The sequence below is a fragment of the Rhinolophus ferrumequinum genome, chromosome 14, assembly GCF_004115265.2.
Source record: "Rhinolophus ferrumequinum isolate MPI-CBG mRhiFer1 chromosome 14, mRhiFer1_v1.p, whole genome shotgun sequence".
In the NCBI taxonomy this organism is placed as follows: Eukaryota; Metazoa; Chordata; class Mammalia; order Chiroptera; family Rhinolophidae; genus Rhinolophus; species Rhinolophus ferrumequinum.
In genome coordinates this window covers 39,084,879-39,111,442 of record NC_046297.1, presented here as the reverse complement: position 1 = coordinate 39,111,442, position 26,564 = coordinate 39,084,879, and the positions used below count along the sequence as shown (strand labels likewise).

Below are 26,564 nucleotides of genomic sequence, written 5' to 3'. Positions count from 1 at the left end.
GGGGTACAGGTAATAAAGACCAAGACCAGATGATGACATTCCAGCCTCTATAATTCTCTGGAAAGCATATGGATGACTATAACCAAACTTCCCAATGGAAAGGCCAAAAATCCTTTTTAAAACCGGAAGACTATACCATGAGCTCACAGCACTCAACCAGGGTAGAAAAATCTATGTATTTACTTTTGGTAGTGGCTGGAAGCATTCAAACAGAAACCATGACATTTTAGAATTAGTTGAAGTTGGTGGGGAGCATATGCTTTCTGGATCCCAGAGAGTATCAGGTGGATGTCAAATTCATGTACAAATTAAGGATAAAATCAAGGAGTTCAAAGAATGGAAGTCACCGAGAGAGAATGGAAGATGAATCAGAATTGTGGACGTCAGAAACAGAAAAGGACATTTCATTCCAGCAGACAGAATGCAGCTCGCTGTTTTCCTCCCATTCCAAGCTTCCTAAAGACACTGTCTGGTGACTGACAGAAAAGTCTCCAAATTTCATATTGAAAAAATGAAGGCAAGAAATATTTGTGCATGCTCTCTCCAGGCTTCTGAAATTTCCTTTCTGTCTTAGACTAAAAGAATTTGACTGCCAGATTGGTGGGAATTTGGCTGCTTCCCCTTAGAATTAGTGACTTAAGAAAGACATTTCCTCAGAGATCATCTAAATTCCTGTTAACATATTACAAAACTAAAACAACTCCAGAAAATTTGACATCGCCAATGAGAATGCTGATAACTGCAGGAGATACAAGGGTGGGCCTACCGGCTGCTTTGCAGCTTTTTCTTTGTGATTCCTAGGAGACATTTTAGCAGTGACAGCTACTGATCTAAAAGACCAGCACTGAGGGAAAGCCTGCATTTCAATTTCTGAGAGTACCTGACATCCAGAGTGGGGTAAATGTTAACTATCCCTAGGGATAAACTGAACAGGGTCTTTTGACAGGTTTATGAGCTCTGAACAGGGAATCATCAAATGCGTTTTAGAAATAGAAAGCTGGCAAGAAGAAGCTTGCTCTGAAGGCCCAAATTTACCCCCTGGAAACAAAGCTACAGCTTTATTAGAGCAGTTCACTGTTAGAAAATTATTTCTCAGGGAGGTTTAGAATTTAAGAATGTGAAGACATATCCTTAGCATGTCAACCAAGGAGAAGTTGGACCTAGGCAGGGAAATACAACTAAGAGAAGATAGAACTGGGTTCAAATTCAAACTCTCTTTCTAAATAACTAGGTGACTTTGGGCAAATTATAGAAGGCCATTTAGAGTTATTTTCCTCACTCATGAAATAGAGATAATGTTACTCAACATTCAAGATGCTGGTGAGGATACACAGGTGCTCAATTAATACTTTATTATAGAGGATATATAACTACAAGGATGACCCAACATATCCATAAAAGCATGATCAATTAATTTTGACTTGAAAGACTTAAAATTCTAATTTAACAAATCAAAGTTCTGATGATTGTTCTTAAAGATGGGACAGTTGGATCAGGAAGTCTATTCTGTATGACGTCGTTTTGACCCTGGTTTGGATTATTTTTCCTTCTCCTCCTTTCCTTCCCCCTTCTTCCCTCTCCTCTCTAAATCTTTTTTGTAAATATTCATTTCAGAAAATATCTTCCAGCTGTGTGACTGGGTGACAATGGTCCAATGAACATTGTAAGAGATATCCAGCCTGCCCCATGCTGTTCTCAGCAGATTCTAGTCTTCACAGACAGATCCCAGTACTGGCAATGGTCGGTGTGGCACCTGGGAAAAAGACTGAATACCTGCTAATTCCTGGAGAGATGGATGGGTGCATACATAGGTATTCTCATAGCCCCATTATTGTAGGTTGACTCTCATTCATTTGTAATTAGTGGGTTTTCCTGTACACAAATTAAGCAATTTGTATTATGTGACGTTTTTAGCAGACATTTGAAAGATTTGAAAGTTTGAAGTCTGTTATTTCAGTGCATACATTGGCTGCTGCAGTGTTGCATGAAGAATGCACTCACAGGCAAGCAGCTGTGGAAAAGCCATTTCTCCTTTGTAAACAGATCTCGAACAGTCTGAGCTATGCAATTTAATTGCAATGGAATGTATTACAGACATTCCCCTCATCATAATAATTATGGAGTTACAAAAGAACATTATGGTCTTAACTTATACCCTGTAAGATAATTTAGTCTCCCTAGAATCTATAAAATCTAAAAAATACATTTAAAATTTAATTAAAATTATTTCTTTTAGCAAAATTATAAAATGAAAAAACATCATTATCAAAACAACTAGAAAATAAATTCATGACATTTGTAGATATTTAATCTCTCTTTTCAAAAGGGGCAGTTTTATCCCTACTGTATTAAATCTCATTGAAAATTAGAGTGAGAAGCAGCTAATTAATAGCTTCATAACTCATAGTTCTCCAGAAGAGAAATCAACTTTTAAGAGGGAGAGAAAAGAAATAGTAAAACAAAGGATAGGACAGGAAATGAAAAAAAAAATCCCTGATGAAAATTCCATGAAAAGTATTATAATTTTCGTTTCAAAACTCTCAACCTACCCAAGAATCTTCAAGCCTGTGTTAAAAAGTTTCAGGTGTGTCCCTAAGCCTCTGCACCTACTATCTCTTTGGAAAACTTGGAGTAGGATAATTTGCTGGGATAACTTTTACTACATAGCTTAGGTCAACACCAACATACCTGGAGGACCTCCAGTTCTCATGTACCTAAGCTCTGTGGTAATGATTCATCTTTCCATAAAGTTGAAGAACTGTATGGCAGTAGTAAGACTAATTCATCACTGCTACTTGAAGATGGTACTACAGACTATCCAAATGTGACAATAACAAGAAGAATACTATTTTGTTGAGTGCTTCCTGTGTGCCTATGACTTTCTGAAGATTATTTTATTCAATTTTCCCCATGACCCCATGGGAAAGTGATCACATGTTATTAACAAATGGAAAATAGATTTAACTTGTCTAAAGTTGTAGAGACAGGAGTCCAACCCATGTGTCTCTGATCTAAAAACCATACTCCTAACCAGTTTTCTGTATCTTCTCTCACTGCCCTATCCCAGGAAATCTGTAAGCACTTTATCCTCAGTGGAAAACCATTTGTTGCTCTGGTCCTCTCTCCCCTTTTCTACCTCATGACAAGGAGATGAAAATTTGAGTTGGAGGCATCTTCGGCCATGAAACAGAGCAAAAGTTTGGATTATGTTCATAGAGTGGGCTCAGGAAGCCTGGGGCTATCTCTCAAAAGATGAACAGCAGAGCCCCACCCTTGCTCTGGCTAGGCAACACATGCAGGGCCTGCCAAACCTCATGGGAGTTCATGGCCATTCTATCTGAAACCGCCTCCTTTTCTCTGATCACTTGTTATCCCTCTTATACTGCTTTTTTTTTCTTCGCAGTATCTACTACCTAAAATTATATTATTCTTGTAATGCTTTTATTGTTTGCTGCCTGTCTTTCCCATTAGAATGTAAGCTCCATAAAGGCAAGGACTTTGTCTTTGTCACCCCAGTCCCCAATGCCTGCCACATAGTAGATGCTTAATAAATATCTGTGGAATCACTGAAGGAATAAATGAAAGAATTATTAAATATCTAATGGGACAAAAGCAAAGATGAACACTGGCTTCATTCTCCTTCTCTACAGCAACTTTTGGTAAATGAATCCTACTGTTTGGGGATTCTACTCTATGCTCCTGCCTTGGAGAATGACAAGTAGCTTCTCTTTACCAAAAACACGGGATGTTTCATATATAAGCTGAGATCGAAATGCTCTATTATGTACTATGCAATAACTTCCTACACCTTTCACCACTGGTATGGAAATTATCCATAGCTTGAAATAAGGCAAAAAGGTCGGCAGCACATCTTTTCAATGTCATTCAGTTGCAAAGTCCACTCAATGATTTCTAGGAGAATGTACTTAGATTGACTCACAGCTTACTATTGATTAAAGGTCCCAGACTTAGTGATGTAACATGTCAGTCCATAGATTTTTGTTTAGTAGAGATGAAAGTGATTTCTGTCCTATAGAATAGATAATCCCAAAGGTTAGTTGGCCTCTAAGACATTAACTAGTTTCTATCTAACCTAGCAATCTTATCCTAATATTTCTTTATTAAACTTAGTTTCTCAAATGCTCTGTAAATTGGTGTTAATGTCTTACTGATTCTGTCATTAAGTAATTAATTGAATAAATTATGCAATGTGTTCATTTTATATTTGCATGAAAATCATGATTTTACCTTCTAGAAAATTATAATTTAATACCTCTCACCTACAAACTTTAAAGAACAATCACATTTATGTTTCCTCTCAAAAGTTAAGTGATTCACAAAGCCACACTCTATGATTTTATCCAGGATTACACAAATAAACAAGAACACTGAAAAAACTGGCCACCAACAGAGGGCTGGCCTTCTGCCTTCTGCCTTCTCCCTATATGGGAGTGCATATTCTCCAAGTATGAGAAGGATTGGGAGGAGGATAAGTATAAATTTTATACTTATATAAAATTTACATAGAGACACATATGTAAATATATAAATATGTATGTATAATATTGGGCTTGTTGTCAACACCTACCTGCCCCTGAATGTCTTATTTCTCTCCTGACCTGACTCACACCTTTCACATGAGAGTCATGATTTTACATTTTAGAAAATTGTAATTTACTACCATCCAGCTACAAACCTTAAAAGAACAATCACATTCATATGCAGTATGCCCCTTATCCTTGAATTCATAATTTCATGTGTGTACATGTGTATTCATAGCTTCATATAGAGTTATAGAGAACCACCCACACCACTGTCTCCTTCCACCTGGTTTTGCAACACAAACTGATATTGACACTTTTTCCGAGAGGGGAATTTTGAATCTTACTCACGTTTATATATCAGCCTCAATTTATTACTCTCCCTTTGTCCATACAGAACTAATTGCCTATTCTTCTTTTATGGCCTGATGTCAATAAAGTTCCCACCTATCTGAGCCAGTGTGACTCCTTGTAAATGCCTTTTTGCAGTTCTCACCACACCTGGGAGATGATGCTCACTAAGAAAACATCAGTAAAAATTGTTTCTGACACAGCACGCTGTGAGAATATTCAATGCATATGGGTCTTTGACTTGAAAAGAGTGGGAAGGTTGTTTTCAGTGTGGAAAGCCTTAAAGTCACCATGGTTTTTCTATAATTGTGTTCAAATTGACAGATTTTGATTTCTGCCTACAGATACAAAAAAAGTTATAAAACTGTTGTGCAGTAGAAGGCACGTGTTAGCAGATATAAACCTTCGTATCTGTTTGCCATCTCCCATTCTTTTGGCAAGCAAATACAAAGGATTGGACCAATTGGATGTATTACATGGACATGTTATTCTAGACCTACTTCCCATACTAAGTAGTGATAATTCTGCAAGGCTGTTTAGCAGAAGTATTGCAGGAATGCCAGGGTGACATGGTAGAACTGGAGTCCCAATTTTGTCACCCACTGTTAAATGATTCTGGTAGTGGAAGCCAACTGGTGATAGGAATATGTTCATTCATGAGAAAGGTCACAAGGCAGACTCTATGAACCTCTGACTTCCTTCCATTCTTGCTTCCACATGGCCAGGCATTAATGGGTTATAAAATCTAAGGTCGGTTATTAAGCACTTAAACACATGGTTAATAAGGGAAAAGAGATCATGGCTTTTGTAAGAGGAAGCCTTGGCTTGTTTTCACAATCTTTAAAAAGATTAAAGAATGTTGTAAACAAAAAGAAGGGAGGGGTTTTACCTATTCAAAGAAACTTTGATTAAACTATACTGACAGTCAAAAAGGTTGAGTTGCTGTAGGACTGAAGAGGAGGGAACTAACTGGATATGAGACAAAGAACAGAAACAATAACTATTTCTCTATCAGGAGGTCCACCTGACGTCTGGTATCATTTGGATAATCTTAAGAACCTGCAAAGGCTCTCCCAGTTTCACGAGGGAACTCCATTATCCCCCCACTCCCTCCATAAGTTGGACAGGTTAAAAATTGTCCATCTGAAGGGATCTAGTATAATTCACAGCTGATTCAGCCACACTGGGTTACAAAGAGAAATGAGACTATTTTGAGAGGGTGCACCCAATTGAAGATGGAGCAAAGTTAGACGTTGACAATGGTGAAAAATTTAGTGAATGTTGGCTCAATTATTCTAATATGCTTTCATTTTATTTATGCAAATAGCCTTTTTCTTTCTTAGTCACCTGGCACGTTCCCACTTGGCAGCTAAATGCAGCCCCTTTAATTGACTATCTGCTAAAGGGATGTGTTTTTTTGTTTTGTTTTGTTTTGTTTTTACACAAATTTCCTAAAATATGACCTTCTAAAAATCATTATGCAGCAAGAGAAAAATAAGCTAAACACGAAAGGCTTTGTGAATTCCCAAACAAAGGAAACTAATGTATAAGAAAGAGCCTGGGAAATAAATATGCTTTTAATGCAAACACATTTCACTTAAACTAAAACATCAGTTCAAGAAATATCCACTAAATGCCAACCCTCGTGAAAAGATCCTGGCCCACGGCAATCCATTTATAGGGAATGGACAAGGCTGAGATGCAAATTTAACGTTTAAATATAGCTAAATTCCCAATGCTATTATGGTTGACCCTCATTAATGTAATTTTTTGGACAATCCTTGTAATGAAGAAACAGTGATTATTCTCAGTCGTCACCCAAAATATAATTACAGTACATTTGATTAAATGCTTTTGTGGTGAGATACACTGCAATTTACACATTGCTGTGTGTTCTTTAAAAAAAAAAAATGCCTGATGATGATAAAAGAGCTAATGCTACTTTGTGGGGTAACATGTCATTAGCTGTTCCATCATTTATACTCAAACTACAGAATTATGGGGTAAAGTAAATGGTGCTTGAGATTTGCTGCTACATACCCTGAAATAGTTTCCAGCACAGAGTTTATAAATAACATCAGGAGCTCTGCTGTTTCACTTCCTGAGTCATTTTTCTTAAAGCCTTTAGAATTTTTGCAAAAGGTGGAAAGGAAAGTAAACTGCCCTTTACTAACTAATTAAACCAGTAAGAAGACCTCGATATGAAGGACATGGAACATGAAGCATGAATTATTTCTTATTTATTTTCATACAGCTGAGAAATAATCTTCCAGTTGCTGTAAATAGGTTAAATGATTACTTAGGATGATCACAGCTATGTTTGCAATGTATTAACCTTGCACTCATTGCTGCATAGCAACGCAGCCACTAGAGATTCTGTCAAACATGATCTGTATATAAGACTTTTGGAAAAGAGATCATATTCATTCACGTAAAATCTATTGAGCTCCTACTAAATGCTAAGTACCTAGCTAGGCCTTGGGCCTAACTTACAGGTGTCTGCTCTCATGGAATTTCATGGAACTTTCAATCTAGAGTACATTTCTGTGGAAATGAGGTTGACTGGAAAATAAAAAAATCACATACAAAACTTCTTGGACTGCACAGATGAAGCTTAAAAAGGAAAAGCCCCATTCTCCTCAAGTTTCTGATTTTAATGCAGTAAAGATCGTTTATATGAACATGTTAGAGAACGGCACAGGTTGTTGGACACGGCATGGTACTGAGACTGCGAAATTTCACTCCTACTTACTGCCTCTGGAGTATTGGTTATGTACAAGGACATATCGTTTAATGATGAAAAAGGTAAAAAAATTATAATCATGATCATAGTTGGGATTTACTAAGCACTTTCTATGTACCATGGCCTTAACTAAACATTTGACATGCAATGTCTTATCAAATCCTTACAGTGACTCTATAATTATCACCACCCTCATTTTACAGATGAGTGAATTTAGGCTTAAAGGTCATGATGATGATTATATGCAAAAGAGTCTGGTGGGAGGACCTGTAGACCTTTTGACCTTGTACTAAATTCCTCTCTTCATCTTAACGATGAAGGCCACAGGAGTGGGGAGTCTTGGCCTCACAGAATGGAGTGAAAGGGCAATTCTATGAATCTGCCATCCTCAGGTGACCCATGCCCACATCACCACCCATCTTTTCTTTCGAGGGGACTTCTTACATGAACCTTTGCTTTTTGAAATTCCTTCTATTAGATTTTATAATAGAATGTCTGACTTGTATATTTTTAAAATTATATTCTTCCCTTGCTTCTAATTCAACCTCACATGCTTGGTAATAGACATCTAATCCCACTCTGCTGGTGAACCCCACTCTGTCTGTAGTCAGTGGATTATCAGAATGGCTACTGTCCCTCCTAACTTTTTGGGTCATTTCTCTTTGGGGAAAAATGTCTTATTCCCTTGGAAGCTTTCCTTTCACAGAAATCAGAGTTGGGAAAGAACTTCTCTAGTCCAACCATTATCTAATGTTTGAATCACTTTATAACATTCCTAATATAGGGCTGTTCAGTCTTCTCTTGAACATCTCTATTGACAGGAAACTCAGGACTTCCCATCCCAATTGCTCTCCAGTAATGCATCATTTAACATGAGCTGACAGGTAAGTTTTAAGTAAAGAACTGTGACAATTGTACCAAGCTCCTGCCCTTGAGGAGGCCCAACTAGGGGCACTAGGATGTGCACAACAAGAGATAGAACATGAGGTCCAAAATTCTATAAGAGCTCAGGGGACAGAAAGGTCAATTGCAATTGTGATGCTCAATTAGACCACCCATGTTAGTCTCTAATTCTTAGATTAACTAAAGGAATTCATAGTATTGTATAGCCATGGGAAAGAGCCAGATAACAGTAAGTGCAAATATTGCTTATGTAAAAAACCATTACCTTTTATACATAATTCACATATTATAAAACATGCCCATTTTAAGTGTACATCAATCAAGTTTTGACAAATGTACACATGTGTAACTACAGCAATCAAGATGTAGAACATTTTCATCATTCCTAAAAAAGTTCCCTTGTGCCCCATTTCAGTCCATTCCTTCCCACCCTCAGCCTTAGGCAACCACTGATTTGCTTCTTGTCGCTGTAGATTAGATTTGCCTTTCCTAGACTTTCACATGAATGGAATTATACAGTATGTAATGTTTTGTGTTTAGCTTCTTTCACTTAGCATAATGATTCTGGAACTCATTCATACTGCTGTATAGGTTGTTCTTTTTTTGTTGTTGCCATTTTAGTGAGTGTGTGACAATGTCTCATCTTGGTTTTAATTTGCATTTCCATTATGACTAATAATGTCAAGCATCTTTTCATGTAATTATTGGACATTCATGTATCTTTGTGAATGCAGTGTTAGAATATTTTGAATTACATTTTTATTGAATTACAATTCCTTTGTCAGATATGTGTATTAAGAGCATTTTCTCATCTATGGCTTACCTTCTTCCTTTTCTTAATGATGTCTTCCAAAGACAGACATTTTTAATTTTGATGAAGTCCAATTTATCAATATTTTGTTTAGGGTTAATTTTTCTGTAATCTAAGAAATCTTTGCCTAACCTGAGGTCAAAGATTTTTCTCCTGTATTTTCTTCTAGAATTACTGTAGTTTTAGATTTTACATTTAGGTGTATGATCCATTTTTAGTTAATTTTTATGTATGGTGGGAGGTAAGGGTTAAGATTTATTTTTTCCCCTTAAGGATACTTTTTCGTTTCATTACTATTTGTCTTAAACACTATCCTTTCTTCATTAAATAACCTCGCACTTTTGTAAAAATTATGTGACCATATCCATATATGTATAGATCTATTTTTGATTCCCTACTCTGTTCTATTGATCTATTTGTCTATTGTTATGCCAATATACCGCACTGCTTTGACTGTAGATGTTTTAAAATCACATGGTTAAGTATTTTCAAAATTGTTCTGAATATTCTAGGCCCATCACGTTTCCAAATAGATTTTAGAATTAGTTTATCATTTTGTAAAGTTTCATGGACTTTTTTATTGCAATTGCATAGATACTCTGTATCCACTTGGGGGAGAATTTTAGCATTATGTGCTGTTAACGTGAGCAATTTGGGGAAGAATTAACATCTTAAGAATATTGAGTCTTTTATTCATAACCAGTATATCTCTCCATTTATCTAGGCTTCTTTTAAAGTCTCTGATAAATGTTTTGTAACTTTCAGCACATATATCTTACATGTATTTTGTTAAATCTATTCCTGAGTATTTCATGCTCTTTGTTGCTATTCTTTTACATTTTATTTTCTAGTTGTTGTTAGTATATAGAAATACAATTGATTTTTGTATATCGTAACCTTGCTAAATTTACTGATATTTTTGTAACATTCTTAGGATTTTCTTTGTACATAAATCATGTTATTTATTCATAACAATAATTTTGCTTCTTCCTTTCTAATCTGTAGCTTTTTATTTCTTTTTCTTGCCTAGCTGTAGTAGGTGGAACTTGTAGTATGATGTTGAACAGAAGTAGTGAGAATGGGAATCCTTGCCTTACTCCTTATCTTAGGAGGAAAGCATTCACTTTCATTATTAAATATTATGTTGGCTGTAGGTTTTTCATATCTGCCTTTGATCAAATTGAGGAAATTCCCTACTATTCTTAATTTGCCAAGAGATTTTTATTTATTTTTTAAAATCATGAATGGGTATTGAATTTTGTTCAATGCTCTTCGTGCATCTCCTGAAATTATTATATTTTTCTTTTCTATTCTGTTAATGTAGTAAATTGTATTGATTGACTTTTAAATATCAAACCAACCTTAAATTCCTACAATAAATACCACTTAGACATAGTGTATTATGCTGTTTACATATTGCTGAATTAAATTTGCTAATGTTTTGTTAAACATTTTGTATCTATGCTCATTAAGGATTTCGATTTGTAGTTTTCTTACAATATCTTTATCTCGTTTTTGTTTTAGTGTTATATTGGCCACATAAAATAAACTGGGAGTAGTCCCCCCTCCTCTGTTTTGTTAAAGTTGGTATAATATTTATATTATTTATCCCTTAAAAGAAGCCTAGGAAACCACCTGGGCTTGGAGTTTACATTGAGTAAAGGTTTTAATTTACGAATTCAATTCATTTGATTTATAGAGCTATTTAGGTCTTTTAATTTCTTCTTGAATAAATTTTGGTAATTTGTGTCTTTCAAGGAATGTCTCTGTCATCTAAGTTGTCAAATGTATTGGCATATGTTTGTTCATAATAGTCCCTTATTATCTTTTCAATGACATAATCTGTAGTGATGTGCCCTATTTACTCCTGATATTGACAATTTGCATCATCTCTTTTTTCTTGATCAATATGGTAGAAGTTTATCAATTTTATAATTGTTTTCATAATGCCAGTTTTAAAATTCATTGGTTTTCTCTATGGTTTGTTGTTTCTACTCTTTCTTATTTCCTTCCTTCTACTTACTTGGTTAATTTATTCCTTTTCTTTTATTTTTTAGCTTCTTAATGTGAAAGCTACCAGTAGATCATTGATTTTAGAACTTCCTTTTTTTCTCATATAAGCATTTGAAACTCTAAATTTTCATCTAAGCATGACTTTAGCTTCATCCCATACATTCTGACATGTTGCGTTTTTATTATCAAGAAGATTCAAAATAATTTCTAATTTTCTTTGCAATTTCTTCTTTGACCTATATGTGCTGTTTAATTTTCACATATTTGGCAATTTTCTAGATATCTTACTACTTTTGGCTTAGTTAACTCCATGGTGGTCAGCAAACATACTTCATATGATTTGAATCCTTTTAAATTCATTGAGAGTGTTTTTATGACCAAGCATATGCTATAACATGCACTTAAAAAAATAATGTACATTCTGCTATTGTTGAACACAGTATTCTATAATATCAACTTGACAAATGGGTTGATTGTGTAGTCTGAGTCTTCCATATCCATACTGACTTCCTATTTACTTGTTTTACCAATTACTGGAAATGAATGTTAAAATCTCCAACCACAACTATGTATTTGTCTATTCTTTCGATTATGTCAGTTTTTCTTCAAGTATTTTTGAAGCTCTGTAATTGAGTGCATTCATATTTAAGATTTCTATGTCTTACTTATGAATAGACTATTTTATCATTATAAAATGTCCCTTCTCCTCTATAATAATATTCTTCATTTTGATGCCTACTTTTATAGATAGTACAATTATTGTAGTTTTCACAAGTTCATAACTTGCTGTATATCTTTTATCCATGTATTCTAACCTACTTTTGTCTTTATAGTTAAAGTGTGTTTTGGTAAATAACATGTAAGTGAGTCTCACTTTTTTATTCAGTTTGATAATCTCTGTCTTTTAATGGAGGGTTTAGTCCATTTATGCTTAAGGTAACTATTAAGATGCTTGAGTTTCAGTCTACTGTTTTGCTATTTGTTTCATTTATTGTTTTGTTCTGTTCCTCCTTTCTGTCCTTCCTCTTATATAATTGAATTTTTTTAAAAGTCCATTTTATCCCAATGGCATTTTCTGAAGAAATAAACATCAAAGATTTGTATGGAATCACAAAAGACCCTGAATAGCCAATGCAATCTTAAGAAAAAAGAACAAGGCTGGAGGTGTCACACTCCCTGACTTCAATTTATACTACAAAGTGACAATAATCAAAATAGCATGGTATCAACAATAAAAAAGACATACAGACCAATGGAATAGAATTGAGAACCCAGAAATAAACCCACATATATATGGGCAAATAACTTCGACAAAGGAGCTAAAACCATACAGTGGCGAAAAGAAAGCCTCTTCAATAAATGGTGCTGGGAAAATTGGAAAGCCATGTGCAAAAAAATATGAAGCTATACTGCTGTCACTGTATATCAAAATAAACTTAAAATGGATCAAAGTCCAAAACATTAGATTTGAAACAATGAAGTGCTTAGACATAAGCATAGGTACTAAACTCAGTGACCATAGGTTCAGAGAAGATTTTATGAATTTGATTTCAAAGGCAAGAAAAGTAAAAGCATAAATAAATGAATGGGACTATAGCAAACTAAAAAGCTTCTGCACAGCAAAAGAAACCATCAACAAAACAAAGAGTCAACCAACTGAGTAAGAGAAGGTATTTGCAAACAACACTTCTGATAAGGAGCTAATATCCAAAATATATAAAGAACTGATACAACTCAACAACAAAAAAAACAAACAATCCAATTAAAAAATGGGCAGAACACCTAAATAGACACTTCTCCCAAGAAGACATACAAACAGCCAACAGATATATGAAAAAGTGCTCAACGTCACTAGCTGTTAGGGAAATTCAAATCAAAACCACAATAAGATACCACCTCACACCTGTTAGAATGATGATACATCAACAAGACAAATAGTAACAAGTGTTAGAGAGGCTGTGGGGAAAAAGAAACCCTCATACACTGCTGGTGGGAATGTAAATTGGTACAAACACTATGGAAAACAGCGTATAAGTTCCACAAAAAATTAAGAACAGAAGTACCATCCAACCCAACAATCCCTCTTCTAGGTATCTATCCCAAAAATCTGAAAACATTTATCCATAAAGATATATGTACCCCTATGTTCACTGCAGTATTATTCATGGTGGCCAAGACATGGAAACACCCAAAGTGTCCTTTGATAAATGATTGGATAAAGAAGATGTGGTACATATACACAATGGAATATTACTTGACCATAAGAAAAGATGAAATACTGACATTTGTGACAACATGGATGGATCTTGAGATTATCATACTAAGTGAAATAAACCAGACAGAAAAAGTCAAGAACTGTATGTCTTCACTCATATGTGGGATATAAAATTGAAAGCAACAAATGAAGAAGACAAAGAAAGAAACAAAAACTCATAGACACAGACAACAGTTTAATGGTTACCAAAGGGGAAGCGGGGAGTAGTAGAAGAGGGTAAAGTGTGTCAAATATATGGTGATGGAAGGAGAACTGAGTATGGTGGTGAACATACAATGCAATATATAGAGAATATATTATAGAATTGTACATTTGAAACCTATATATATATTTTTTTTTTAGATATTTGAAATACAACTTTATTCTGACTCTAAACAAAAAGGAATGGGAATGACAGTAACAAATAAGATCTCCCCACTGAATATTGTGATGTGACTGTAGCAGTCTTATATTTGAAACTCAATAGGAACCAACTGTGTTCCAAAACAGCTAAATATGCAGGTCCAAAAAAGGAAGGTATTTTTAACTGCCACACTCATTCTGAAGCCCAAAATCTCCTTCAGCATCCCAAAGATTAAGCACATGTTCTGCTTCGCTATGTAATAAAGTGGCAAACACGCTGCACCATTGACATTACAGGATAGTTGCCTATACAACTAGACTTCTGATGCTGGGCCCCAGCTTCACTTTCACAGGTCGTCATCCTCATCCGGGAGAGCAGTTGTCTGAGCAACCTCTAGATCATGCTCCTACTGTGCTGCCAATGCGGGATCCATGACCTTTGGTGGAGCAAGGGCAGGCATGGCAACAAACTCCAAGTTAGGATCTCCGATGAGTTTTCAAGCAGAAAAACATATAATTTTACTAACCAATGTCAGCCCAATACATTTTTTAAAAAGTCAACTTTATCTCCTCTATGGCTTATTAGTTATACCTCCTTTTTATTTTTTAATGTTTGCTGTAGAATTTACAACATGCATTTTAACTTATTACAGTATTCATTCAGAGAGTACTTCATATATTCAAGAATCTTATAACAGGATACCTATATTTCTTCTTTCCTGTCCTTTGTGCTATTGCTTTCATACATTTTACTTCCTCATATTGATAAACCCCACAATATAGCATTATTAGTTTTGCTTTAAACAGTCAATTATCTTGTAAAGATAATTTTAAAACAGAAAAGACTTTTCTATTCACTCATATATTTACTATTTACACACTCTTCTCTTTTGTGCAAATCTGAATTTCCATCTGGCATCATTTTATTTCAGTTTGATAAACTTCCTTTAACATTTCTTGTAGCACAGGTCTCCTGGGAAAGAATTTGCTCACCAATTTTTTTCTGAAAATTTATTAATTCCATCCTCATTTTTGAAGGATTTTTTTCTTATTATAGAGTTCTAGGTTGGCAGGCTTTTGTTTGAGCACTTTAAAGATGTTATCCATTGTCTTCTCTGAGAAAATAAATTTACCCCCAAAATCAGTGATTATTCCTAATATTTTCCCTTTCATGTAATGTGTTTCTTCTCTCAGAAACTTTTAAGATTTTTTTTTTTTTATTGCTGGTTTTCAGCAAGTTGATTATAATGATTTTGTTGTTATTTATCCTGCTTGGGTTTTATTGAACTTTTGGACATATGAGTTTGTAGTTATTGCATTTTGAAAAACTTTAGCCATTAATTCTTCGATTGTTTTCTTCAGCCATTACTCTGCCATTTTCTGGGACTTCATTTATACATGTTAGTCTACTTGATATTATCCCATAGGTCACTGTCACTGAGACGCTGTTCATTTTTATCAATCTTTTTTTTTTTTCCTGTCTTCAGTTTGGATGGGCTCTATCACTATGTTTTCAAATTCACTGTTTTTTTTATTTGGCAGTATCCAATTTGCTGTGGAGCTGTTTTGTGAATTTTTTATTTCATATATTGTACTTTTCAGGTTTAGAATTCAATTTTTTTCGTAGTTTCTATTTCACCTCTCATTATGTTTTTGATTTCCTTTAAATTCTTGAATATATTTATAATAGCTGTTTATATTTCTTGTCTGCCAATTTCATCATCATTCTCATTCCTGGGCCTGTTTCTCTTGACTGAATATTCTCCTTGTTATGGGTCACATTTTCTTGCTTCTTTATACGTCTAATAAATCTTTGATTGGTTGGTAGGCCTTGTAAATTTTACACTGTTGTCTAGATTTTCTTGTCTTCCTTTAAAGAATGTTGAATATTGTTTTCACAGTTAGAAATGTGCTTGATCCTTTCAAGGCTTGTTTTTAAGTTTGCTCAGATGAGTCTAGTTTTTTTGATTCTAGGGCTAGTTTAGCCCCATGTTTAAAATGAGACCCTTCTGTGGTTTCCATGAATGTACCACATACTCAACAAGTTTGTTCCATTTTGGCTCATCAGAATTCAAAATTTTCCTAAACGTGTGGACTCTGGGAATTGTTCAGCCTCCAGCTCCCTGATAGCTGTTCTTTGCTGAGTCTTGTGGAATTTTACCCTATACATGCTCAGCTTAGTATGCAGCAAAAGACTTGAGGGTACCCTTATGCAGAGGTCTGGAGCTATTTTTCTGTGTGGCTCCCTCCTCTCTGTTACTTTGTCTTTCAAAACATAGCTGCACCAAAATCCCTGAACTCTAATCTCTGTCTCTGCAATTGGGTGAGACTACTATGCTATGCCATGGCCTGAAATATGCCTCTAGGCAGAAAACTGGGGCAATCATTGGGGTCATCTTTTGTTTTTTTTACCTCAGGGATCACAGTCCTCACCTTCCTGTTGCCCAATAGATGAATTAGTTGCTTGATATATCTTGTCTAGGTTTCTTTTATCTTCTCTTCTCTTCTCTTTTCTTTTTTCGTAGGAAAAGACAAGTCTCACACCAGTTTCTTTCTTATGGCCTGAAGCAGATATTATTAGCTTCTACAAGGTAGAAAATAAGTCATATGGTAGTCTTGGTACTACATTTCATCAATTGACAGTTGCTTTACCTTTCAATATAGCCCAGTGGTTAATAGTACAACTTATAGAACCAGCCTCACTAAGTTTGAATCCTGACCGAGCATGTGCCAGCTTGTGATGTGGGGAAGGAATTTTACTACTTTGTGCCTTAATTTTCCCATTTATAATATAATATAGGAACGATCATAATTGTACCTAGCTTTTAGGTTTGTTTGAGCTTCAATGAGCTGAGTTAGAATACTCTTGGTATCTGATAATGCTCAGTATGGTAGTTATTGTTAATATTATTATGACTCATCATCAAAAGGCCAGTTAGCTTATTCCTGTATAACTGATCTTTCATTTTTTTGAAGTCTCATGCAGATAATCAGACTGAGTTAGTCAACGAAATCACATAATAGTGTTTCATTGTTGTTATATTAAAGATATATCCCATCTCTCCCAGTCAATCATAAGTAACAAGTAACATTAGGCACCAAGCCTGAGAACAAAAAAGCTTGACAAAAGCCACATCTTAAGATCTAAGGGGAGCATAAGTGCATCCTGCTCTTCATTTTTCTGTCCAGGTTAGCAATGAAAAAGCACATGTGTACTGCATTTCTAACAATGAGATTTTATTGGAACTGCACTAGTGGCAATAGATCAGTAAAGGAACATGGCAATGAATCTGCTTATAAAGTAAAGATTCCTTTTATAGAACAAATGATTGCTCACCAATTTATCTATGCCGTAAATCTGGAGTTTCATATGTAGGGTCTGTAAATGGGCTGCACCTAGGCCAATGTTACTTTCAAAGCCCTGTCTTTGTCGCCTTAGATGGCTGCTTTCAAACATTAAAGAGATGTTCCTTTAGGAAGGATGTTCCTTTGAGGGAGTTCTGGGGAACCAGGAGGTTCCAACATTTACATATGTTAGGCAAAGGTTTGTTAATCACTTGTATATGTGTGTAACCAGCCTGGATATCAGTGACTTGTCTAAGAAACAAATAACAATGAAAGTTTTAACATAAACAAATATCTTTGGCATTTGCTCTGCAAACGACCCCATGTGCTTCCACCACCACTGTTCTTCTGTATTGGGAGTAGTCCTCCCTTGTGGTCCTTAGGGTCCCTCTCTCTTGGTCCTGAATTAAAATGGTCAGCTGTCAGGTGACCCCAGCAGAGTTGTTGGCATGATCTGAAGTTCATGTCTTAGAAATGTTTAATGATAATTTTTAGAGGATAAAGGGATAAAGAAACAACTAAAACTCACTCTCCTGACTGGATACTGTAGTTAAATTCGATTCTGGTGTATTACTTTAACTTTTGATGTAGTACCATGGTGCAGGGGTCTATATGCTATTACTGATTGATGTAAGTAACCCTCCACTGACGTACATGAGAGAGCTAACATCACAGTAATAACACACCAGCTATCATTTCTTAATCATCTAATGGAGTCCACCTATGAGTAATTCTTTGAATTTAAGTCATCTTTCCTTCAGAAAAGGTCAATACTTTTGTTTTCTTAAGTATTTTAACACAATTTCTGTGAGGAAAGAAGCTGTCATGCAGGGTGTTGTGGGACAGAGTCCCAGAGAGCAGTTTCCAGGCTCTTGGCCTCACGTGGAAAGGTGGCCGTCAGCTGTGGCTAATTGACCATCAGCTGTTACTAGTTAGCCAATTAGCCCCTGATATAACTGCTGCGGCTGCGTTGGTTGGTCAGTCTGCGGGGCCTCTAGTACCGCTCCCCACATAAGAACGCAGGACATGGTGAGGCCAAAAAGGAACACCCATGGAACCATAGATAGGGGAGTCATACCACTATATTCTTGCTGGCAGCATCCGCCTCTCTGCAATCTGCAATCCACAATCCACCCTTGCTAGCCCCCATTTTGCTGCTAGCGTAGCCATGGCAGTTATATTAGTGGCCAATGGCTCACTGGTTACAGCTGACGGCCAACGAGCCACAGCTGATGGCCATCCAGTCACAGTTGCTGGCCATTTACTATCTGAGCCAGCACCTTTCCACGTGAGGCCGAGAGCCTGGAAACTGCACTCCTGACTCTGTGCCCACAGAAGCTGTATTTGTATTCCCCTCTTATTAGAGTATAAGAACCAGAGAACCAGACAGAGTAAATCATTTATTTGAGACCATACAGTGACACAGAACCTAAGAGAATCGTGCACCTTAGAACACCAATCTTACAACTTTCTGTAGATCAGGGTCAGCGGAGTATTTTGTAAGGGGCTCTAGAGACTAAATATCTTAGATTTGGTGGGCAATACAATCTCTGTTGCAACACAATTCTTCAACTTCGCTGTTGTAGCATGAAAGCAATCATAGTGTGTAAATGTAAATGAGTGAGCACAGCTGGTTATGATGATTTTCTCTCTCTCTCTCTGACTTTACAGTCTACATGAGGAAACTGAGAGGCTAACTCACTTATCCAAGGCCACATGGTTGTAAATGAAGTGTGAAGACTGCAGCATGAGGCTCTTGACTTCTAATATTTCTCCTCTGCTAATTGTCGTGTCAGAAATTCTTACCCACACTTTCATTTTCAGATGAGGAAATGTTAGGACCTGGAGAAGTTGAATTACTTGTCTGGGGTCAATGGTATGTTAGTGACTGAGCCGGGACTAGAACCACCATCTGTTGACTTGCAGGCTGGCCGTCTATCTCTTCACATTATTGTGAACACTTTCCAGAAAAAAAGGTGTAACTAGATAGAATAATATAACTAGATAGTATGTCCACTGTATTTAATTCCTTAAACCTCCTGAAATGATACCATTTTATAAATGATCTCTTTATTGTACCAAATAGTATTCAGATGCAGAATGATTTTTTTTATTCACTTTATGTTTTGACTACATAATTTTCAAATCCAAGTCTGGATTATGCAACTCTTATTGGTACATTGCAGTGCCTTTTGTTTAATTTTGTTCTTTAATGCAGTCTGATGATTATATCTTTCATCATAGTACTTAATTGGAGGAGGAGATATCCTCCAACCAGGGAATATGTGCATCAGAAGGAAAATAAATTGATAAAGAGGATTCCTTGGTGTTAATTAGCACTTTAAAATGAACTGGTAGGAATCATCCTGATTTTAAGGGTCTGTTCTAGTTCTATGAGAACATGATAGATGTCAGGGTCACCAATTGTCCTGGTTTGCCTGAGACTCAGGGAATTTCTGGCATATAGGCCTTTCAGTGCTGAGACCAGAAAAGGCCCAGGAAAACCAGGATGAGTCGATCACCTGAGTGCTGCAAAATATGTGTTGAATGAATTGGCCAATAACCATAACTCTGCATGCCTGGAGGTGGTGATCCTTATCTGCAGCAGGTACTGGGGCCTGTGGACAAGAACAGGAGGGCTGGCCAGCTTCTTAGCAACACTTGAGGATGGTAGGGCCTTATGGTTTTGTAGAAAATCAAACCTAACTATGTCAAAATATCATAGTGTACATATGAAAGAACAGCTCATTGACAAACATAAATCTGTCTGGATTATTATTGCTGTACTTCCCACTCATTGGTAAAAATAGTGTAATCTGTCACTTCCCCTAAGAAACATGTAAACAAAGAGGGCTTTTAGCTCCAACTATAACAAAAGCCATCTGCTCAACATGGAAAACTCTCCACAAGCTACTGGTGATTATCAATTCCTAGACTCAACAGAGCATCCAGTTGCCAGCACAGGATCCACACCAAGCCCAGGAGGTGGTGCCAAGTTTCCAGACTCTGGATCTGAGGATATAGGCCAAATGACACCTTCCTGAGATTTCTTTTAGGCCTCCTGCCATTTCTACCTTCCTCTGACAACTCTGGTTTTCCAAGTTTGGTTGGCTAAGACCTGCTTTGGGTTTCCCAGCTTTGGGGAAAGGAGCTTCTGGTGGTCCCATTAGCACCCAAGCACCTTAAAGTTTCTTTTGTTACTAATAGAGTTAACGTTCCTCCAAGGGGCTTTGTCTCCACCACAGGTGTCAGCCATTCTCCCTGCCCTGCAGAATGTCAAAAGTAAATACCAGAAGGATTCACACTGTCCAGCTATGGAACACTGTGAACACACGAACCAGGGTTAAAAACCACAAATGACTAAAACCTTTGGAAAAAGCAACGTGAACGGTTTTCAGACTTTTCCTATAGAAACACCACTGAAAGCCTTATTCTAATTTTCAGTTCCATCTGGTGACTGTTTATTTAAGACCTCGGTTAGAAAATTCACTTTACATATGCATCAGTGAATCTGTTGCCATTGCAGGCTAGCCAGACCCAGTAATATGTCTGGCTGGCTCTTATTTCAGTCTTAATTAGGATATGCAGGGACAGTAGCTCTCCCTGACTGTCAGACTGTCCTAAGGAATTCAGATTGTAACTTCATTAGGGACGGAGCTAGCCCCTCTCTATGTCCTCCCAGGCCACAAGTAACCTGCAATTCTTGAGCCCTGTTGTCATGCAGGGTCTCTGTTCCTGCTTCCCGCATAAGAATGCAGGATATGGGGCCGGCCCAGTGGATCAGGCGGTTAGAGCTGCATGCTCCTAACTCCGAAGGCTGCTGGTTCGATTCCCACATGGGCCAGTGGGCTCTCAACCACAAGGCTGCCAGTTCAATAACTTGAGTCCCACAAGGGATGGTGGGCAGCGCCCCCTGCAACTAAGATTGAACATGGCGCCTTCTGCTGAGCTGTCGCTGAGCTCCCGGATGGCTCAGTTGGTTGGAGCGTGTCCTCTCAACCACAAGGTTGCCGATTTGACTCCTGCAAGGGATGGTGGGCTGTGCCCCCTGCAACTAGCAATGACAACTGGACCTGCAGCTGAGCTGTGCCCTCCACAACTAAAGCTGAAAGGACAACCTGAAGCTGAACGGCACCCTCCACAACTAAGATTGAAAGGACAACAACTTGGAAAAAAAAAGTTCTGGAAGTACACACTGTTCCCCAATAAAGTCCTGTTCCCCTTCCTCAATAATAAAAAAAAAAGGATAGCATTAGCTTGTTTAAAAAAAAAGAATGCAGGACATGGTGAGGCCAAAAAGGAACACCAACGGAGCCATAGATAGGGGAGTCGTACCACTATATTCTCACTGGCGGCTGGTCGAGACACAAAAGCAAACATCCACCAGTACCCCAATGAGGAGTCTTCCTGCACCACCATCTCGCTGGTGGCCCGGTGAGACACAGGAAGTAGGATCAACATGATCCGCAGTCTACCATCCACACTTGCTAACCACACTTGCTAGCCGCAATCCGCAGTCCACTTCTCTGTCAACCAACTAACCAACACGCTAGCATAGCCACGGCAGTTACACTAGTGGCCAGTGGCTAACCAGTAACAGCTGATGGCCATCTACTACCCGAGCCAGCACCTTTACACATGAGGCTGAGAGCCTGGAAACTGCTCTCTGGGACTCTGTCCCCACACCTGGATGTCTCTGATTTTTTTCCTCCATGATTCTTACTTTGGCTTTCACTTTTTCTATTTCCTTCATTGAGTCCATTACTCAAATCTGTATCATTTCTTTTCCTGTCTCCTTTTTCCCCTTCTGCTTCTTCCTTGACCCTTTCTCCCTTTCCAATTTATTTCCTGTCAACCTCATTTACTTTTCTTTACTATTTTACTCTCTTCTTTTAGTTGTCTATGTCTTTATTACCTAACTTCTCTTCCTGTTTTGCAACGTGTTCCTTGTTTTCCACTTGGAATTTCTTTAAACATTTTAAAAAGCCAATTATCACCATGTTGCTTAAATTTTAATAAACCTGAATTTTAAAATGGAAATTCCATTTTCTTATGTGCTATGGCAGAGAGGTAAAGACATAAATTAACCAGAGCTGACTGTAATGGGGACAAGAAAGCTAGTCTGTAGCTCTATGCCAGAATGAATATGAAGTAGGTGGCGCGGGGTATGGATATGTACCTATATCCAGTTTAGAACACACTGTACTCACCAAATGTATACAGCCTATGCATGCCAAAGAAAAATCAATTTCTCCTCATTGAGTGCCAAATGACGGCTGTGGAAGTCAGGTACTGATCAACTATTTAAAGAGAACAAATTCAAAAACGGCACAGAGCTTTTTGAAAGAGCTATGAAGTCCAGTTTCAAAACATGAATACCTGAGTTAGGTAAGGATATTCCTATAGGGTGACTGATGTCTGCGCATTGGTCAGAGTGTTCTGGTATACTCTCCAGATCCCCAAACATTCTAACATAAAATCAGAGCAACACAGGCCCACTAGCTAGAGTAAATTTGCTTCAGGTTGAAAGCCTTCAGTTGCTTCTCTGAGTTATCAGCAGGCACAGACTCACACCTGCCAATATAGCTTTTGATTACAAAACACAACAGTTGGGCAGTGTAGGTAACAATAATTATCTTGGTAATTAGATTCTGTCATGCATTGTATCCTCAGGGCCTTGGGCTTTAGTGGAAACAGAAGATCACCGGAATATCTTTAGAACACTTGGTCTCTTCTAGTGAACAGGTCGCTAATAAGCTCTTCCTAAAACAATGAGAAAGCAGATTGCTTCTCCTTTCATACTTTCTTTCTCTACTTTCTGGTTCAGCAAACTTCAGTTGTGTTGCAGGATGGGAAAGAGGGAGAAAGCTGTCAACGAGGAGGGGGGATGGAAACTGCCCAGGAAGAAATCCCGTTTGTGTCTTGTGCTCTGTGCATTTCAAAATGGAAATGCTACACTCATTAAAGTGTCCATTAAGCAAACAATACAGGGAAGCAAGATGGTGTTTGGGAGGCTGGGAAGGAGGAGAAGAGGCAGGTCAGAGAGAGGAAACAAGATGAGGGCATTGCTTTTAAAGGAGACTGCAAAATGTTCAACCAGGGAAAGAAAATACCTGCAGACATTTCATTGAAGAATAAAGGAGTACATCATTTCAGTACTGACGACTGTTAATAACATTTCTATTGCAGCCACACAAACATCTGCTGGTGTCTATCAAGACAGTGGAGAGAAAGTAAATAACGGTGTGACTTCCATGAGTGAGTTTAATGCATCAAGAGGAGGTGTGACTAAATACTTGGTATGTTGACTTGATGTGAAAAAAGAATATCAGATCTGTGAGAGTAAACATGGTTACCTAGTAGTAAAAATCAGGGACACAGAGAAAGGAGAAGAAAAAACACTGAATGCCTACTGTGTGCTAAGCACTACCACATATGTTGTCATTTAATCCCTAAAACAGGGTCATTTAATCCCTGGGTATTATCAGGCTTCATTTACAGATGAGAAAAAAAGGCTCAAGAAGATATGTATTGGATTGCAAATTGGTGCAGCCACTATGAAAAACAGTATGGAGGTTCCTCAAGAAATTAAAAATAGAACTACTTTATGACCCAGCAATTCCATTTCTGGGTATTTATCCAAAGAAATCCAAAACACTAATTCAAAAAAATTTGTGCACCCTTTTTTTTTATTGCAGAGCTACTCACAATAGCCAAGGTATGGACAAAACCGAGATGCCCATACATAGACGATTGGATAAAGAAATTATGGTACATTTATATACTGGAGTATTACTCTGCCATAAAAATGAATGAAATCTTACCATTTGCAACAACAGGGATGGAGTAGAGGATGTTATGCTAAGTTAAATAAGTCAGACTGAGAAAGACAAATACCGTATGATCTCACTTATATGTGGAATCTAAAGAACAGAATAAACAAACAAAACAGAACTAGACTCATACATACAGAGAACAAATTGATGGTTGCTAGATGGGAGGGAGGTTGGAGGAATGGGTGAGAAAGGTGAAGGGATTAGGAAGTACAAATTTGTAGTCACAAAATAGTCATGGGGATGTGAAATAAAGTATGGGGAATATAGTCAATAATGTGAAAAAACTATGTTGGTATCAGATGGGTACCAGACTTATCAGGGGGATCAGTTTATAAATTATATATATGCCTAACCATTGTGCTGTACACATGAAACTAATATAAAATAATACTGAATGTCAACTATTATATATATATATATATATAGTCACAGGATATAAAGTACAGCATAGGAAATATAGTCAATGATACGTAATAGCTATGTATGGTGTGAGATGGGAAGTAGATTTAGGGTTGTCACTTTGTTAGGTATGTAAATGTGTAACCATTATGTTGTTTTGTACACCTGAAACTAGTAATAAAAAAAAAATCAAATTGTAAAAAAAAAAAATTAGATATGTAAATTAGCCCAAGTTCCTACAGCTGCTAAACAAGAGAGCCAAAATTTGAGGGCAAATCCTGTAGGGCTTCCACCCTGTCATGCTGCCTTAGGAGAACACAATCTAGTCTCCGTATCTTCCAGAAAGCTACCTTCCAACACTTATGGATCAACGACCAGGTACTTTGAAACATACTCTCTCATTCTTCATTTCCTACAATATCAGTTCCACAAACATGCAGATGATTTGACAGACAAACAGTATGGGGCCTCTTCAAAAGACAATTCAAACCCCCACCACTGCAATTACACAAATCTGGTGCCTGGGGTTGGGAGTATTATGAAATCCCCATCATGTGGCACCCTTCCTGAAAATGGAGAAATTTAACTAGAAAACCAGAGGAAAGGCTTTGGAAACAAACAGAGTAGGAACCCAAAAGAGACTTCTCTCAGCTATGTGCTCACTGATTTTGTGATAGACACTTCTGTTACCTCCGCAGCAGCCAACCAATACAAACTTTAAGCGTTTCTGCAGACAGAATGGGTCTAGCTCTAGACAACGGGTCTGATTTTCAACAATTTAGAAAACAAGGGTAAAATGACATGTTTTTCAGTATATTTAGCAGCCTGGGTGGGAAGCGACAAGATAAGTTATTTTCTTGGAACTTTCAACTTCAGCAGATAATTATAGCTAACATCTATTAAGCACTTGCTACTGTGTGCCAGGCACTGGTCTGACAATTAAGTTCGTGAACTTTGATGCAACGTTTGCTAACCTTTTTTGATATCAGAGGGATGATTAATTATGAATTTGTACCAACTGGACAAACAGTTAACCAAGTTTGCTATTTGGAAGTGCTGAAAAGATGCATGAAAAAGTTAGATGACCTGAACTTTTCGCCAACAATTCATGACTCTTGCATCACGACAATGCACCAGCTCACACGGCACTGTCTGTGAGGGAGTTTTTAGCCAGTAAACAAATAACTGTATTGGAACACCCTCCTTACTCACCTGATCTGGTCCCCAGTGACTTCTTTCTTTCCCCAAAGATAAAGGAAATATTGAAAGGAAGACATTTTGATGACATTCAGGACATCAAGAGTAATACGAGGACAGCTCTGATGGCCATTCCAGAAAAAGAGTTCCAAAATTGCTTTGAAGGGTGGACTAGGTGCTGGCGTTGGTGCATAGTTTCCCAAGGGCAGTACTTCAAAGGTGACTGTAGTGATATTCAGCAATAAGGTATGTAGCACTTTTTCTACGATGAGTTTGTGAATTTAATTGTTTGACCTTCGTAAGGCTTATTAAATTGCAGAATAATCTAGAGGTAGGTGTGATTATGTTCACTTCGGGTAGAGAAATGAGGTTACTTGTCCAAGGCCACCCTCAGCTGGGAACGGACCTGCTTCTACCACAAGGAACTCAATTTGCTAACCCTTTTGCAAATTGGGGATTCAGCCCACCATCAGAGAACTTTTTTGTTATCAAGAAAATATAGTACTTATGTTCTCCCACCTGTTATTTGTTTTATTTCCTGCAACTGCTTCTCACCACAGATTTCATTTATTCACCTCTCTACCTCATTCTAAAATATATTAAAACATTCTTTACCCTATACTCTTCTCTAGCTACTGTTCTGTCTCTTTCCTTTAAAGCCAAATCTCTTGAGTGAGTTCCTTTTCTTGCCATCTTTATTTCCTCATTTCCCACTCACCTTTCAATCTATGTCACCTCCATTCTTCCCCTGAAATTGCACTTGCCCAGCTAACATTTCTGGTTGTAATATCCAATGAATATATAGTGA

The 26,564-nt window shown here is 37.2% G+C and overlaps 1 protein-coding gene across 1 annotated transcript in view; it reads right to left on the bottom strand.

Moving 5' to 3' along the window:
* Window positions 1-26,564, bottom strand: part of CPQ (carboxypeptidase Q) — a 598,544-nt gene that overhangs the window by 7,140 nt on the left and 564,840 nt on the right. The window lies entirely within an intron of this gene.